The following is a 15,753-nucleotide window of genomic DNA, read 5'->3' on the forward strand; positions in this document are numbered from 1 at the left end:
TGTAAGCAGGACTCAGAACTGGAAGGGGCAACAAGAGTCTAGACACAAAGGCACAGCAATCCTAGGCTCTGCCACTCATGCTATGCAAGAAAACATCACCTTGAGTTTCCAAGTGAGTCCTGCAACTGAGCCACTACTGGGCTCAAGGGAAAAAAGACAACGCAGAGATGCACACAGCCAGCCATTGTTTGCACACAATCAAGTCCTTTTTACCTCCAACATACAGAAGCAACACACACACACACACACACGCACACGCACACGCACACCATTTAGAATAGAGGCTGGAGAGCAAGCAGGAGGAAAAGGAAGGCAAGAGAGACCACAGGTGTGCACCCCAGCCACACCTGGCTGAGACTGCCCTTAGTCATCATGCAAGATTATCTCCGACTCAGAGGGTGACTTAATCCCTCCATACTTATAGCATTGCATGACTGCTCACAGCCATCCCTCCCAACCATTACCTTTCCTTCCACACTGCATCAATGTGGGATTCACCCTTAAGAATACACAGGTGGGAGTCTCTTTCTGTGGTCAGGTCTACTCTAACCCTGAATGTTCAATGAGATAAGACTAAAAAAAAAAAAAAAAAAAAGAATTCAAAAGAAGGCAGTCAGGAAAGTGCCTCCTATACCAATGCTACAATGGCAGTATTTCTGCCAATCTAGCATTTGTGGACTACTTAACCACAAAAACTAGGAAACTATTGCCCAAAGATGCACACGAAGAGTGAAACACTATTCTCACCTAAAAGAAGCTTAAAATACAGCCCCCCACCCAAAAAAATAAGTGTAACAGCAAACAAGCAAGCATTTCTTAAAGCCAAACCATTAGGGTTAAATCCAGTAACTAAAGAGCAGTGGACCACAGCAAGCACAAGACAGGCATGCACAGGCAAGGGGCTAGGAAGGTGGTTTTCCACTGGGCTGTCCAAACCAGAAGGATACTAACCAGGAAGATGGAACTTCAGGCAGACTATGTCCAAAAGGGGAAGCTGAATTTTAACAGAGGAAATCATTTAACAGGAACTATTAAAGGGTTTTTTTTTGTAAATATATTTTATTTTGATGCAAGACTAAAATTAAGGCTTCCACTAGCATCGCATGGCATATTTAAGGATAATTTCTAAAGGTATTTTGAAAGAAATAACAAGGCAGATATCAGAAGATAGGGTATACAAACCATGCTGAGTTTATTCAATTTCTATCTGTATCCTGCACAGCAGAAGGAAAGCAGACTGACACTTCTTTAACCAACAACTTGCCTTTATCTACAACTTGCCTAGAAGCAAAAGGCATAAAGAAGACTACTGGGGACACCTGTGCATGAGGTGACTTTCTTAGCGGCAATCATTTTGTTTGCCTAGGTTTCATACAAACTTGGGGGAACCTCTGGCAACTCCGATCTCCCCAGCAGCGAGGCATAGTAATTAACATGTGCTAGGCCTATTTCACTCTTTCTTACCCTGCCCTGGTATGGTAAGTCAGCTTTTCCTCACTGTGACAAATTGAGTAAGAGAAATTATTTTGGCTCACAGATTTGAGGTATGAAACCATGGTTACTTAGACACGTTGCTTTGGGCCAGTAATGGCAGTTTGTGGTAAAAATATGTGGCAGAGGTGGTCTGTTCACCCTACCGCAGTCCAGACAGGAGAAAGAGGTGGGGGTCCCATCGGTGGGCACACCACTGATGATCTAAGTGCCTCCTACTAGGCCTCACCTTCCACATACTCCACCAGAGTCATAGGCTGGCAACTAAGCTTTTAACTATAGAACTTATAGAGACATTTAAAATCTAAACCCTAGCACGGGGCCAGGCACTCTCTGTCCTCCATAGGAATCTAAGAAGAGGAAGGCAACAAGCTGGGGTATGCAGAGTGCCTCTGACACGCCCTTGGCATTCTAGTAAGAATATCCACTCATGTGAGTTCCATCCACGCACCCTCAGGGTACACTGAATGCCTCAAGAGTTGCCACAAATGTGGAAAGGGGAGAAAGTCAAACTCCACTGAAGACATGGCCATGTGGGTTAAGCCAGAAGTTGCTTCCACTGCCTCCCTGGCTGCAGGCAAGAGTCTTTTTATCATTAGACAACCAGCTCAAACTCAAATAGGGACAGGCACATTTCAAGGGTATGTTCCTCACTCTATCACACTTATAATACATGGCAACAAGTAAGGTACCTCCTCATAAGTGTACCCCAAAGACAGACAGAGGAAGGTTGGCCAGCTCTCAAATCCCAGGCCACACAATATTGTAAACAGTATACTCAAAATGGAACCACTACTGGGGTTGAGATTATGTGTTCCCACTAGAATGGAGAAAGGAACTGGTCAACAGCCAAAAACATCTGCCTCTCCTCCTCAGCTTAAGTGAGAAATCCAAGAAAAGCAAATCTGGAGGAAGGCCAGCCTGTTGCACCAATCTGTCACTCCGTGTCCCTCAGCACCCAGCACTCTCATCCTATCTTTTTATCTTGTATGGGAAGGCAAAAAATGCAAGTCCAGTCTTTTGACCATTCTTTAAGTAACTGCTAGCTGAGGACAATGATCCACACAGGCTACCACTGCTAGCACCAGGGGCCCACAAATGAGAAGGCCTTACTTTTGTTTGGCATCTGCCCCTCCAACTCTTATGTGTGTTTGGGTCTTGTTTGCCCTCTCCACACACAGCACATGTCCACACCTCACTACATTACTGACCTTGGTGAGGGGAGGAGTGTCAAAGGGATTAGCTCCATAAAACTTTGACCTCCCCTAAGAGTAAAGACTTATTAATCAATTTCATGTACCTTGGGCAGCTGTTGCACACCCCCACGGTACCCACAGGCTACACTAGACCACAACAACAGCAAGGTCTGTGGGTAGGAATGAGGTCCACGAATATGAGGCTACTTCAAAGATCTGTAGCAATTTAATACCAGATGTTTTCTGGTATGAGCCAGTCCGCAGAAAGTAATTCTCACTTCATCTACAAAGGACATATCCCAATGATGTGTATTTCATTAGAAATAAGTAAATAAGAATTGTTCTGCACACATACACTCCACACTCAGATACCACTGATGGTTTAAGAACAAGGAGTTGAGGGCCATCAGGAGTAGTAGCCACAGGCCCTGGCCTCTGCTGCTGAATTTAACTGCATTTTTAAGTCTCTTGTCCATGGCTGGGATAGAGGAAAGGTAAAGAAATACTCCAGAGAACTGCCATAGCTAACAGGCACAAAGCAGGTGAGGCTGACCATAGAACAATATAATGCCAGGGCAGAGCTGCCAATGCTGCAGGAAGTCCTGAAAACAAAAAAACAAAAAAAAGAAAGGAAGGATAAATGAACAAGAACAAAGAAATTCAGGAGCAAATCCAAGTACTAGGCCTGTCTTAATGTGAACAGTAGAGGAAAAGAAGAGTATGGCTAAGTGGAATGGAAGCCAGGAGCTACTCAAAAAGTAAAATTTAAGAGCAAAGAAGAGGATCAGGCACTGAAATAAAACAGATACGATTCCGACTGTAGAGACAACTTTATTTGACCCTCAAAGGACTTCCTTGAGCCATGGGAAAGCCCCAAAGTGTGACTCCACAGCTAGCTAGTTAATGGCTCACTGAAGGACTGACTGTAAGACAGACCTATAACTTGGTGTCCACTCTCTATCTGCATTCAACAATGTAAGGAAAGGCTGTGAAAGAAAACCTTCTTGACCCCATCCCCATCTTGCCAGAAAAAGGAAGCCAAGTATCATTATAGCTGTAATCCTGGTTCATCCGAAGGTGGAGACCTAAAAGATCGAGGTTCCAAGCTAGCCAACTATCCCTAGCAGGAAAGTCCACCAGAGTTCATTGCCAAAACAACAAGCAAAAAGACATACTGGAAGTATGACTCTAGTGACAGAGAGCCACTCAAGTAAGTAAACTAAGCAAGTGCAACATGCTGAATTCAAGATTCAGTATGGGGGCTGGGAATAAGGCCTAGTGACAAGAGTGCTTGCCTTGTATACATGAAGCTCTGGGTTTGATTCCTCAGCACCACATATATAGATAAGGCCAGAAGTTGCGCTATGGCTCAAGTGACTGAGTGCTAGCCTTGAGCAAAAAGAAGCCAGGGACAGGGCTCAGGCCCTGAGTTCAAGCCCCAGGACTGGAAAAAAAAAAAAGATTCAGTATGGAGGTGGGGGTGGAGGGGGTGCTGAGGCTACTGAATACTGTGCAAGATTGGCAAAGGCAGGAGATCCCTGAGGAGCTAAGATCCCATGGCAGTTTGCTTCCTCAGAGACCTGCTGCTGGTCCTACTGCCTGCAGCTCCCACATTGAGGACTGTCAGTCCATGTCATAAAGCAATGGAGGTTGGGGAAATGGTCCAGTTACTTTTCTACTGGCAGTAAAGAGAAAACCCAGAGCAGAGTGGTCTGAGGAGAGTGTTACTAATTATTAGACTAGCTGCATAGAGAGCCTCTTTCTCCGACACAACACTAACTCCAAGTGCCTATGTAGACATTACCTCACAGGCCTTCAGGTTCTTTACTGACACACTCACGGGGAAGCATAAGAGAATGAATTCTCTCTTTAAAATTTGAGGGAAAGCACACAGAATCCAATCATCATCTACCTGGGGAACCGTGAGCAACAGAACACTAACCTCTGCTGCACACTGCTCTGGCAGAGCACACACTGCTTCTCAAAAAAGATAGGGAGTCTAGGGAAAAGTGAGTGCCCAAAGGCACCAAGTTAGTGTCTAAAACCCCAGAACATAACAATCTGGGGCAGGGAATGGGGCTTAGTGTTAGAGAACTTTCTTAGCATACATGAGATGAGGCCCTGGGTTCAATTCCTTGCTACCACATAAACAGCAAATATAATTAATAAAAGAAAAAAAACCCATTAAAATAAAATTAAAGGTAGAACAGAACAATCTGCCTCACTCTCTTCACAAACCAAGAGCCTAACTTTCTCAAATCATTTCTAAGATAAAAAGAGGAAATAGAGAAGTGTCTAGAACCAAGAAATGCCTTTTTTTTTTTTTCAGTACTGAGGACCAAACTCACAGCCTTGCACTTGCTAAGCAAATGCTCTTCCACAAAGCTTATGTGTCCCTAACCTGCTAAAGCAGCGGTATCTGTAGGCTAAACTGCTGGTCGTTTACATTTCTTTCTTGTTTGTTACAATAAATTCTCTGGGTTTCTAAAAGAACACTCCATCCAACAGTCTACTAGGTACCAGGCATGGTGTTGGGTTTGAACAGAATATGAACAAAACTCTTGTGTCTCTTATGCCCCAGAAATACAAGTGCAGTGGTACACAGAACTACTAGTATAAAAATGTTTACCTAAACAGACAAAGAAGTTCATACCTACATACTGTGAAAAGGTCTGGACAAAGAAGAGCATATATAAGAGAAAGTACCAGAAGGTTGCCTTTGGCTTAGGCAGTGAGGAAGTGATGTGTTGCCTGACCTGGAAGGACAGTGCAGGAAGAAGGACAGAAGGAAGCACATGTGAACAGTGCAGTGGAAACAGGATATAGCCTTCCTGGAACCAAAGGTCAATGGGTAAGAGTTCAGTGGCAGGTAAGGCTATGCAAGGCCAGGCATTTTAATGGTTTGGATTTATGGACCTTGTTTTTTCGTTTTGCTTTTGGGTTTTTTGTTTATTTTGCTTCGATATTGGGGGAGGAAGGAACCTTGCCCAATACATTTCTCAAGACAAATATTATACATAATACAGGCTACCCAGACACAGTGGAATGTGCCTATAACCCCAGCAGTCAGGAAGCTGAGGCTAGAGGGCTGCTAGAGTCCAGGAATTCAAGGTCAGCCTGAGCAATATATAGCAAGACTCATCTTTTTTTTTCTGTCAATCATGGGGCTTGAACTAAGGCTCTGGGTGCTACCCTTGACCTCTTCAGGTTAAGGCTAGCACCCTACCACTTTGAGCCACAGCTCCATTTCTGGTTTTCTAGTGGTTATTTGGCGATAAGAATCTCATTGAGTTTGCTGCCTGGACTAGCTTTGAACCTCAGTCCTCAGATCTCAACCTCCTGAGTAGCTATGATTACAGGTGTGAGTCACCAGCGCCCAGCAAGATTCTATCTCTTTAAAAAGAAGGGGGGGGGGGGTTGGGAATATGGCCTAGTGGTAAAGTGCTCACCTCGTATACATAAAGCCCTGGGTTTGATTCCTCAGCACCACATATATAGAAAAAGCCGGAAGTGGCGCTGTGGCTCAAGTCAAAAAGAAGCCAGGGACAGTGCTCAGGACCTGAGTTCAAGCCCCAGGACTGGCAAGAGGAGGAGGAGGAGGAGGAGGAGGAAGAGGAAGAGAAAGAGGAGGAGGAGGAGGAAGAGGAGGAGGAGGAGGAGGAGGAGGTGAGTGGGAAAGACATGATTAATTCAGCAAATCAAACATAAACCAGTGATTATTTAACATACAAGGCAATGTCTAAAAATCTTGGCCTTCAGGAATCTTTTAACCTGGTTTATAGAAAACAGAAACTAGATCACCCAACTCTTCTCTCCAACCAAAAGTGTTTGAGACATGATAATATATATCTTGATGCAGTATCTCAATTTTATGCCAAATGAATAATCAAGTCATACAATTCCCGAGGGGCATTAATGTGACAACAGGTTTCTCAGAGAGGAGGCCCCATACTCAAAATAGACATTGAGATTTGGGGAGAATTATCTAAGCCACCTAGAGAGGAAGCTCCAGGCACAAAAGCAGGGTAACAGCAGTGCAGACACCGACAACAGGTGCATTTGGAGAAGCACAGGGGAATAGTTGACAAACTAAAATGCACAACATCCAATAGCTAATCCAGTGAGGCTCACTGACCCACAGGGCCTCACTGGGAGACAAAGCAGCTCACAGCCAGGGACCAAATTAGTCTCCTCCCTGGCACACTTTGGGGAGCAGGAAAAGGAAAGTGGGTAAGATTGTTTGCCCCAAGAAGGGGAGGAGGAGCAAAGAGTTAGGGATCTTTTTCATTGGAATAAAGAAAACAGATGACAAGAGGAGTAAAAAAGGAGGAATCCAAGTTGTAGTATTATGCAACCAAAATTCCAGGCACAGGCCAGAAAATTCAAAGGTCACAGTTGCCAGAGCAACAGTAATCTGACCCATCAGTGTATGTAGGCTTTGGCAGTGACAGACTCAGCGCAGCCTACAGTTAGTGCCCAGGCATGACCACTGCATGCCTGCTGTGTAGATGCCCAATGTTTGGTCTATAAAGTGCCAGGCATCCAAACCCTTACTCTCCTGTGCAGAAGCTAACCTGGACTGCCCAGGCCAGGGCTACACTGGGCCCTCACTAAGCTCGGGATATTCTACGACTAGAATCAAAAGGACAGACATGAGCTGGGTGTGGTGACGTGAGCCTGTGGCCTGAGGCAGGAATACAGCCTAATATAGTAGAAGTGTAGAATTAACTCAATTGTCTGTCAATTGCTGAATGGATAAAGGGAATGCAGTGTATCTATGAAACAGAATATAGTTCAGCTATTTTAAAAAGGAACAAACTCTGATGCACACCACAACATGGATAAAGTGTTGAAAATGTGCAAAGAAAAAGCAGGTGGTCACAAAAGGACATAGCTTATATGGCTCCATTTATATGAAATGTGCTGAATAGCAGATCTAAAGATAGGAAGTAGATGAGAAAGAAGAGCTTAAGGTCATAGAAAGTGGAAACTGGAAAGAAGAAGAGTGAGCACAGGTACATGGTTACTTTGGGGACTATAAAAAGTTCTAAAATTGTTTGTGGTGATGGTTGCACAACTCTCACTATACTAAAAACCACTGAATGGCTGAATGGTACGATTTAAATGAATGAATTTGTGAATTATATAGTAAGGCTATTTAAAGAAACAGGTCAATAACCATTTCTTATGTGTCACAGTATTCTTTTTTTTTTTTTTTTTTTTGGCCAGTCCTGGGGCTTGGACTCTGGGCCTGAGCACTGTCCCTGGCTTATTTTTGCTCAAGGCTAGCACTCTGCCACTTGAGCCACAACGCCCCTTCTGGCCATTTTCTGTATATGTGGTGCTGGGGAATCGAACCCAGGGCCTCATGTATATGAATGAGGCAGGCACTCTTGCCACTAGGCCATATCCCCAGCCCCACAGTATTCTTATTCTTATAAGTAATAAAAGAACAGATATACAGCAGGTTCTCAATAAATGCCAGTAAAATAAAAAAAAAAAGAAGAGGTACTGAATCCTTTTTATCAAAGACTTCATTAAAGGATTTCCCCAGAGTACTCAGAGACTTGGGCAAGACACCCTTGCCTGGAAGTGACAGGAGTCCCGCATTATCATCTTCTCCTGGCCCAGCACACCCTAAACTTCTAAAATTAGAACAAATTGACCAAAGCTATGAAGCTTTGCTGAACACACAAAGACATCCTATTCTCCTTTTCTCTAGTACTGGAGACTGAACTCTGAGCCTACCACTTAAGTCACACCACTAACTAGTCTTGTGCCATCCATTTCTAAAAGTGTTTAATGGGAGTTCTGGAAGAGCAGGAAGCAAATGTGAATTGGTCCCTATGTGGCTAGACACAGAAATGCTATTCGTGTAAGAGTCATATAACTTCCCCACACAAGGAATAAAGGGGATAAATCAGGAAATAAGCGTTGGGACAAAAGTGGCATTTTCTGGGGCTCCTCCCACGTAAGTAACTACTCATCTAACATGTTCACATGGTTCCACGACCAGAATTGATGAACATTTCCTCACAAAACCCGCCTTACAGGATTGTTGGCTGTATCCATGTTAAGCACCCCAGAATGTGGACAAGGACAATTTTACAACTTACGCTCCCAGAAAGCCACTGGTGAAGTCCTGTACACTATTGTGCACAATTCATACTTGCTGAACTTTTACTGCACAAAACAAGGCTCAAGTGAGGAGCCAACCTACCTGAGAGCAGAATCCTGAGATTGTGGTTTACCAGTCTCATGAAATCAGGTGACCTACAACAAAAGCACTCTGCCCATACCCATCCTTTTTTCCAGAACTCCTACCCTTTACTCTCCACATAGGCTGCCTGGGGAAAGAACAGGGAGGGACTTCCACTAGGAGGATTCCCTGAAAGGTTCCTCCACCTGAATTACACACCCAGTCAGGAGCTAGGGATGTAGAAATGTAGTACCTATTCAATCTCGGGGGGGGGGGGGGGGGCGGGGGAGGTGTAACTGGTCATGCACTTACACTGGCCCTCTTCAGTCTCATGACAAAGCTGCCTCTGTGTCACTGGCTCCTCTGTCCACAGACACTGTGAGCCTGGTGATAACAGTGTCACCGCAGGGCAGTGCAGCATTGCTAAGTTCTAAGACATTTCTGTATTTACATGTGCCTGATTTACTACCAATAAAAAAAAATAGTACAGGAATACCTATACTATTCTTTTACTTTTCTAAAATCATAATAAAACAAAATTGCCACATGTATTTACAAGTCCAAACCTGGGGCCAGAGATAGTACTCAAGCAGCAGAACACTTGAACACTTGTCTATGGAGCATGCAGCCCTCAGTTCAAGTCTCAGTACCACACACACAGAAAAAGGTCCAAACCTGAGTTTTAACATCCAAGTTTTGACAACATAGAGCTACTTTGAGCTACTCCAGCAAAAGACTCAGTGATGTTATCCCATTTAACATCTTCTATCCTTCTCTTCACCTAAACTCAGGATTTCTGCTGGTCCCGCAGGCCCACTTTCTTCACTCCTGATTTACTTCTTCCAGGAGTAAGGAAGATAGAGAACTAACACTGGCTATCTGCTGCCAGCCTGACTGATGGTGCTACACTTCACTTATTTTACTCATCTTTCATCTAACTCTGCCAACAACTCTACTGGGAAAATGGCAGCCAGAGATGGGAGAGATCAAGATGCTGATCTAGATTACCCAACCAGGAAGTTCAGAACAGGCAAAAGAACTCAACCAGGCTGGGCAGAAGAAATGACTGACGCTTGCTGACCTCAGGAAGCTTCTGTTTTAGTGGGAGGAAACATGAAGCTGTATTTACGAAGCTGTATTTACCAAGCACTTACTCCAAGAGTTAGGCTAAACATTAAAATAATAATAATAATTAAGAATAATATTTAGTTGGGGCATCAGTGGCTCACACCTGTAATCCTAGCTACTTAGAAGGCTGAAATCTGGGCTTTCAGTTCGAAGCCAGCCTGGGAATGAAAAATTCTTATCTCCAATTAACTACCAAAAAAGCCAGAAGTAGAGTTGTGGCTCAAGTGACATAATGCTAAAGCGCAGGGCCAGTGCCCAGGCCTGGAGTTCAAGTCCCAGGACTGGCACTGGATAACATCACTGTGTAGCTTGCTAGAGTAGCTCAAAGTAGCTATTTGTTGTGTGTGCGTGCATGCACACACCCACACTCACACACCTAATTTAATACTCCTAAAAATTCTGTGAGTTAGGTATTTTCCTCACAAATGAGGAAAACAAGACCAGGGGGGTTAAGTAGGAGAGATTTAAACTCAGGTGGTCTAATCTGACTCCACAGCCCTGACTATACTTGCCTCTTGATAAGCCTAAATAAATTAGATGGCAGCTAGCAGGTGGCAGGTGCTCTGGAAAATGGAAAGCTGGGTAAAGGTAAACTGGAGTACTAGAGGCTCCTAGTACTATTCGTGCAGCTTCTCTGCAAATGTGAAATTGTATCAAAAAATCTGAAACTGTGACCTCCAAACTGATGTTCCTGCAGACCCAACAAGTGGGCAGGCTGCCACAGGAGCCTCCTGACCACTGCCCTGGAGACCAATGCAACAAAGGTGACTGGTGAGGTAACATGCTCAAAACAGTTGTGGGGACATCTACAATGTTGACAGGCTCCTGGGGACACCCACAACATCAGCTACCTTTGGGGGTTTCCCTGGCATCAAGCCATGATCTTGGCACACGGAAATAAAGCCAACTTTATGAAAAGGGATTCAGGAAGCACCAGGAAGACTTGTCCTGTCATGCTTCAATTATTACCAACTTCTGTGGGTGTGAAAATCCTGACCCATGGGCCAAATTTAACCTCAAGAACAGAATTTTAGTCCCAGAGGCACAACAGATGGGGAGAGACTCGACAAATGGGACTACTACAAATTAAGAAGTTTCTGCACAGCTAAAGACGTAGCCACCAAACTAGAAAGACAGCCAACCATATGGGAAAGGATCTTTACCAGCACAGCAACAGTCAAAGGCCTAATATCTGTCATCTACAGAGAACTAAAAAAACTAAGCCCCTCCAAGCCCAATAAACCAATTAGGAAATGGGCAAAAGAGCTAAAGAGAGACTTCACAAGAGAAGAGATAAAAAATGGCAAAGAAACATATGAGGAAATGTTCAACATCCCTGGCAGTAAAGGAAATGCAAATAAAAACAACCCTGAGATACCACCTCACTCCAGTTAGAATGGCCTATACTCTGAACTCAGGCAACAACAAATGCTGGAGGGGGTGCGGGGAAAGAAGAACCCTTCTCCATTGTTGGTGGGAGTGCAAATTAGTACAACCACTTTGGAGAACAGTATGGATGTTCCTCAAAAAGCTCAACATAGACCTACCTTATGATCCAGGCATACCACTCCTAGGCATCTATCCTGAACAACAGGCCTCAAGATATCAAAAAGACATCTGCACTCCCATGTTTATCGCTGCACAATTCACACTAGCCAAAATATGGAAACAACTCAGATGCCTCTCCACAGATGAATGGATCCAAAAAATATGGTACCTATACACAATGGAATACTACATAGTGATTAGAAATGGTGAAATATTGGTATTCGCAGGGAAATGGTCAGAACTTGAACAAATAATGTTGAGCAAGACAAGCCTAGAACACAGAAAACAAAGGGGCATGATCTCCTTGATATATGACTGTTAAGGTAGGGGGAGGAGGGGACGGTAGAAACCAGGTCTGTGAAACTAAAAGCTTCTTGTCAAATGGTATTTCCCACAGGTTTGGGTCAGCGACCCTACATTATGTAACTAAAACCAAACAACTACTCAACATATAAAGGTCAAAAATAGACCTCTCAGTGGATCACAACAGCTCAAAAGTTATGTATGTATGTTCATAAAAGACAAGGATAAGCAAACTCTATTGTTGACATTACATTTAAGGTCCTAGGTGAATTTCCTTTGGTGTAGGCCACGTGGCTACTGTATATATTTTTGGTACACTGTGTATTGTATATATGTCTACCTGATCTAGGGAAGGGAAAGAAAAACAGGGTGTAAGGTATCACAAGAAATGTACACACTGCCCTATAATGTAACTGTACCCCTTTTGCACAACACTGTGTCAAAAAAAATTTTAATTAAAAAAAGGGAAGAAAAAAAAGAACAGAATTTTACATTTTTTAAATGATTGCAAGAAAAGCAAAATGTGACTACTTTGTGATTTGAAAAATCATATGAAATTCAAATTTCCAAGGTATAAATAAAATCTTTGTACATTGCCTTACCCATCCACTCCTCATTCTGGGGTGGCATGGACACTATGACTGCTACAGAGTTAGGTGGCTGCATCATAGACCACTGAGGTCACAGAAGCTAGCACATTACTTTCTGGACCTTTACAGAGAGGTCTGCCAACTTCTTTCACAGTGATCCCTCTTGGCTCTCCTTTGTCCTGCCTCATTAACTGTCCTGAACTACTACTTCCATGCTGTTTCCCCGTAGTCCTCGCCTCATGAGTTCCCCGTTACATATGAGCAGTGCCATAGCATACATCAGACAGGGAGAATCAACTTGCTTTCCTGGAGAGAAGCTCACAAAGCCATGCCTTTGTCTGTACTATTCTCCATCTTCTAGAAACCCTTCTCACCTTCAATGGTAAGCTTGCTGTGAGGCTGCCCTTCCGCTCTGGAAAGACCTCCTGGTTCCTTCTATCTTGCAGAGAAACCTATACTTACACTCATCACAGGTCCTGAAATCATCTATTTGTGTGTCTGTCTCCACAGCTACAGTAAGATTCCACAGGGCAAGGAATACATCTTACTCACCTCCCAGCACCCAGACAGAGCTGGCACAGCAGCTCAGACACTGAACTCAGCTCTAGTCGGGCCAGCCTCCTCTTCAGTATGCTGAATGCACCAAACTCACTCTCAACTCTGAGATTTTGCTTATATCAGCAGCTAGGCAATCTTACTCATGACCTGGACACACATAAAACTACATTTCCTACAAACACCCATGGTAGTTGGTATAGGCCAAGTTTAAATCATAGTCCTCTCTCCTCTCTCATCCGTATACTGAGTGTCCTTGGTCAAGATTGTTGGAGTCTCTGGTTCTCACCTGCAAACATGGATGACACAGGGAAGATGATATATGTGAAGCACCTAACCTAGTATTGGCACAAAAATCAATTCTCTAAAGTTTATCAGATCATTACTCTTGTTTTCCTCAACTTTTTTTTTTTTTTTTTGCCAGTCCTGGAGCTTGAACTCAGGGCCTGGGGACTGTCCGTAAGTTTCTTTTGGTCAAGGTTAACACTACCACTTGAGCCACAGCGCCACTTCCAGCTTTAACTGTTTATGTGGTACTGTGGAATCGAACCCAGGGTTTCATGCATGCTAGGCAAGCACTCTATCACTAAGCCACATTCCTAGCCCTTTCCCCAACTTACTATGCCATTTTTGTTTTATATCACTTCTCTGCTCACTGTCTATTTATTGTTCATTCGTAAGCTACCTTCAATAGTAAGTGGGCCCATGAGCAAGGACAAGTTTATATTTCTGTCCTAATACCCAGTATAGTATAACAGGTAGAGGGCTCAATCAATAAGTTAATGAGCTGGCAGGGTGACTCTTTAGTCCTGCCTTTTTAAAGCCTTTTTGGGAGGTAGAGATCCAAAGGACCATGGGTCTAGGTCAGCCAAAACAAAAAAGTTAGAGACCCCCATCTCAACTGATAAGCTGGCCATGGTAGCATATGTCACTACTTGACTGTCCCAAGTCCTCCTCCTCAGTTGATAATGTTCCAAATACTACAAAGAAAACTGCTCTAGCTCAGTGCACAGTCTGAACCTACATATGCTGTTCTAAGCATTGTTTTCAATATCAGAAAAAAAGCAAAGTTCCCAGACAGCACTCCATGCTTCAGAAACATAGCCAGTCAAGTATCGGCTAAGGGAGCACCTACATGTCTGGAAGAACTCTGCTGAGTGGGACTGCTAAACCACTCATGGCATCAGTGAAAAACTGAGGCCCAGAGAGGTTAAGGAACACACTGAGATATGGTTCCAGAACCTATGCTCTTAGCCACTACAGAGCTCAATACTCTCAGTGTGAGTCAGCTCCAACATTTACCAGCTAGGCAATCACAGGCAAGCAGTCTAGTCTCACGTGAGCCTCTTGGTTTCCCAACTGTTACATTAGCACTATATACTTAACTGCCTACGAATGTTGTGCGGAATAAGAGATCATGTTATAAAGTGTGCTTTTTTTTTAAGGGTACATTAATTGCATGGAAATTTTATTGTGCTATTTCTATAGATGGATGCAGTGTCCTTTGATCAAATTCATCGTTATACTCCCTTTACCCCCTCCACCTTCTCTTCCCACTTTGTAAATATTATTTAGTGGATTTTATTACGGTAGACTACAGAGAGTTGGAACTGTGGCTCCAGTGGTAGGCTAAGCAAAACAGATAAGCAAGTGTGAGGCCCTGAGTTCAAACCTTGGTACTGTCAATCAATCAATGGAGACCTCTGAGATTAGTTCCCTTTCCAACTTTTCCAGTGTAAGACATTTTTTAGCTAAATAAATACTTGGGATCTCCTTTACTCCACTATCTGGAACTAATCTGTATGGATTTTCCTACCTGTTGCTTATGCCAAAGAATTTTGGACCTCTTAAAGCTTGCAAAAATAGCTTGGAGACCAGCATGAAAGACAAGCACTACTTGCGGAGCTGTAGATAGTGTGGATTGCTACTAGTACACCAATGAATACTGCATGAGCAATGCTAAGCCAGCCAGGCCCTGCCAGCACTCACCCTGACTGACAGCCTGTGACAACACCTAGTTCTCTCTACCATACACCAACAAGCCAAAACAAGGCCAGGGAGGCTGAAAGACAGAATGCACTAGCAAGTGGACTCTGAGAGTCTACTCATGACAGGAATAAAGAGGTACAGGTAGATAAAAGGCAAGCCAAGCATGATGGTACATGTCTATAATCCCAGCACTTAAGGAAGCTGAGGCTAGAGAGCCATGAGTTGGAGACCAACAGCAGCTACAAATGACTTTGAATCAAAAAACAAAGCAAGTGACAGGAAGTAATTCCCAACAACAGTAGATCAGACAGCCTATGAAGCTGTATATAGAGAGGTAAAAACTTACATTCCTAAGAGAAGAAATTATGTTGTAAAGTTCCTTTACTGTAAGGAATCCCATTTAAAGCCAAGAAGTTTGAATACATGCTGTCTTGTTTTTGTGTGAGCTTTTTTTTTTTTTTTTTTTTTTGCCAGTCCTTGGCCTTGGACTCAGGGCCTGAGCACTGTCCCTGGCTTCTTTTTGCTCAAAGCTAGCACTCTGCCACTTAAGCCACAGCGCCACTTCTGGCTATTTTCTATATATGTGGTGCTGGGGAATGGAACCCAGGGCCTCATGTATATGAGGCAGACACTCTTGCCACTAGGCCATGTCCCCAGCCCTTGTGCGAGCTTTTGAGAAGATGGAGGAAAGACTCCACATTTTCATATATCACCTTTAAGGTGACAAAAACCTTCTCTGGGACCTTCTCATTGT

The 15,753-nt window shown here is 43.6% G+C and overlaps 1 protein-coding gene across 9 annotated transcripts in view; it reads right to left on the minus strand.

The window, feature by feature from the left end:
• The window catches only part of Mical3 (microtubule associated monooxygenase, calponin and LIM domain containing 3), a 139,724-nt gene that overhangs the window by 116,744 nt on the left and 7,227 nt on the right, over positions 1 to 15,753 (minus strand). The window lies entirely within an intron of this gene.

Source organism: Perognathus longimembris, chromosome 27 (genome assembly GCF_023159225.1).
Source record: "Perognathus longimembris pacificus isolate PPM17 chromosome 27, ASM2315922v1, whole genome shotgun sequence".
Classification (NCBI taxonomy): Eukaryota; Metazoa; Chordata; class Mammalia; order Rodentia; family Heteromyidae; genus Perognathus; species Perognathus longimembris.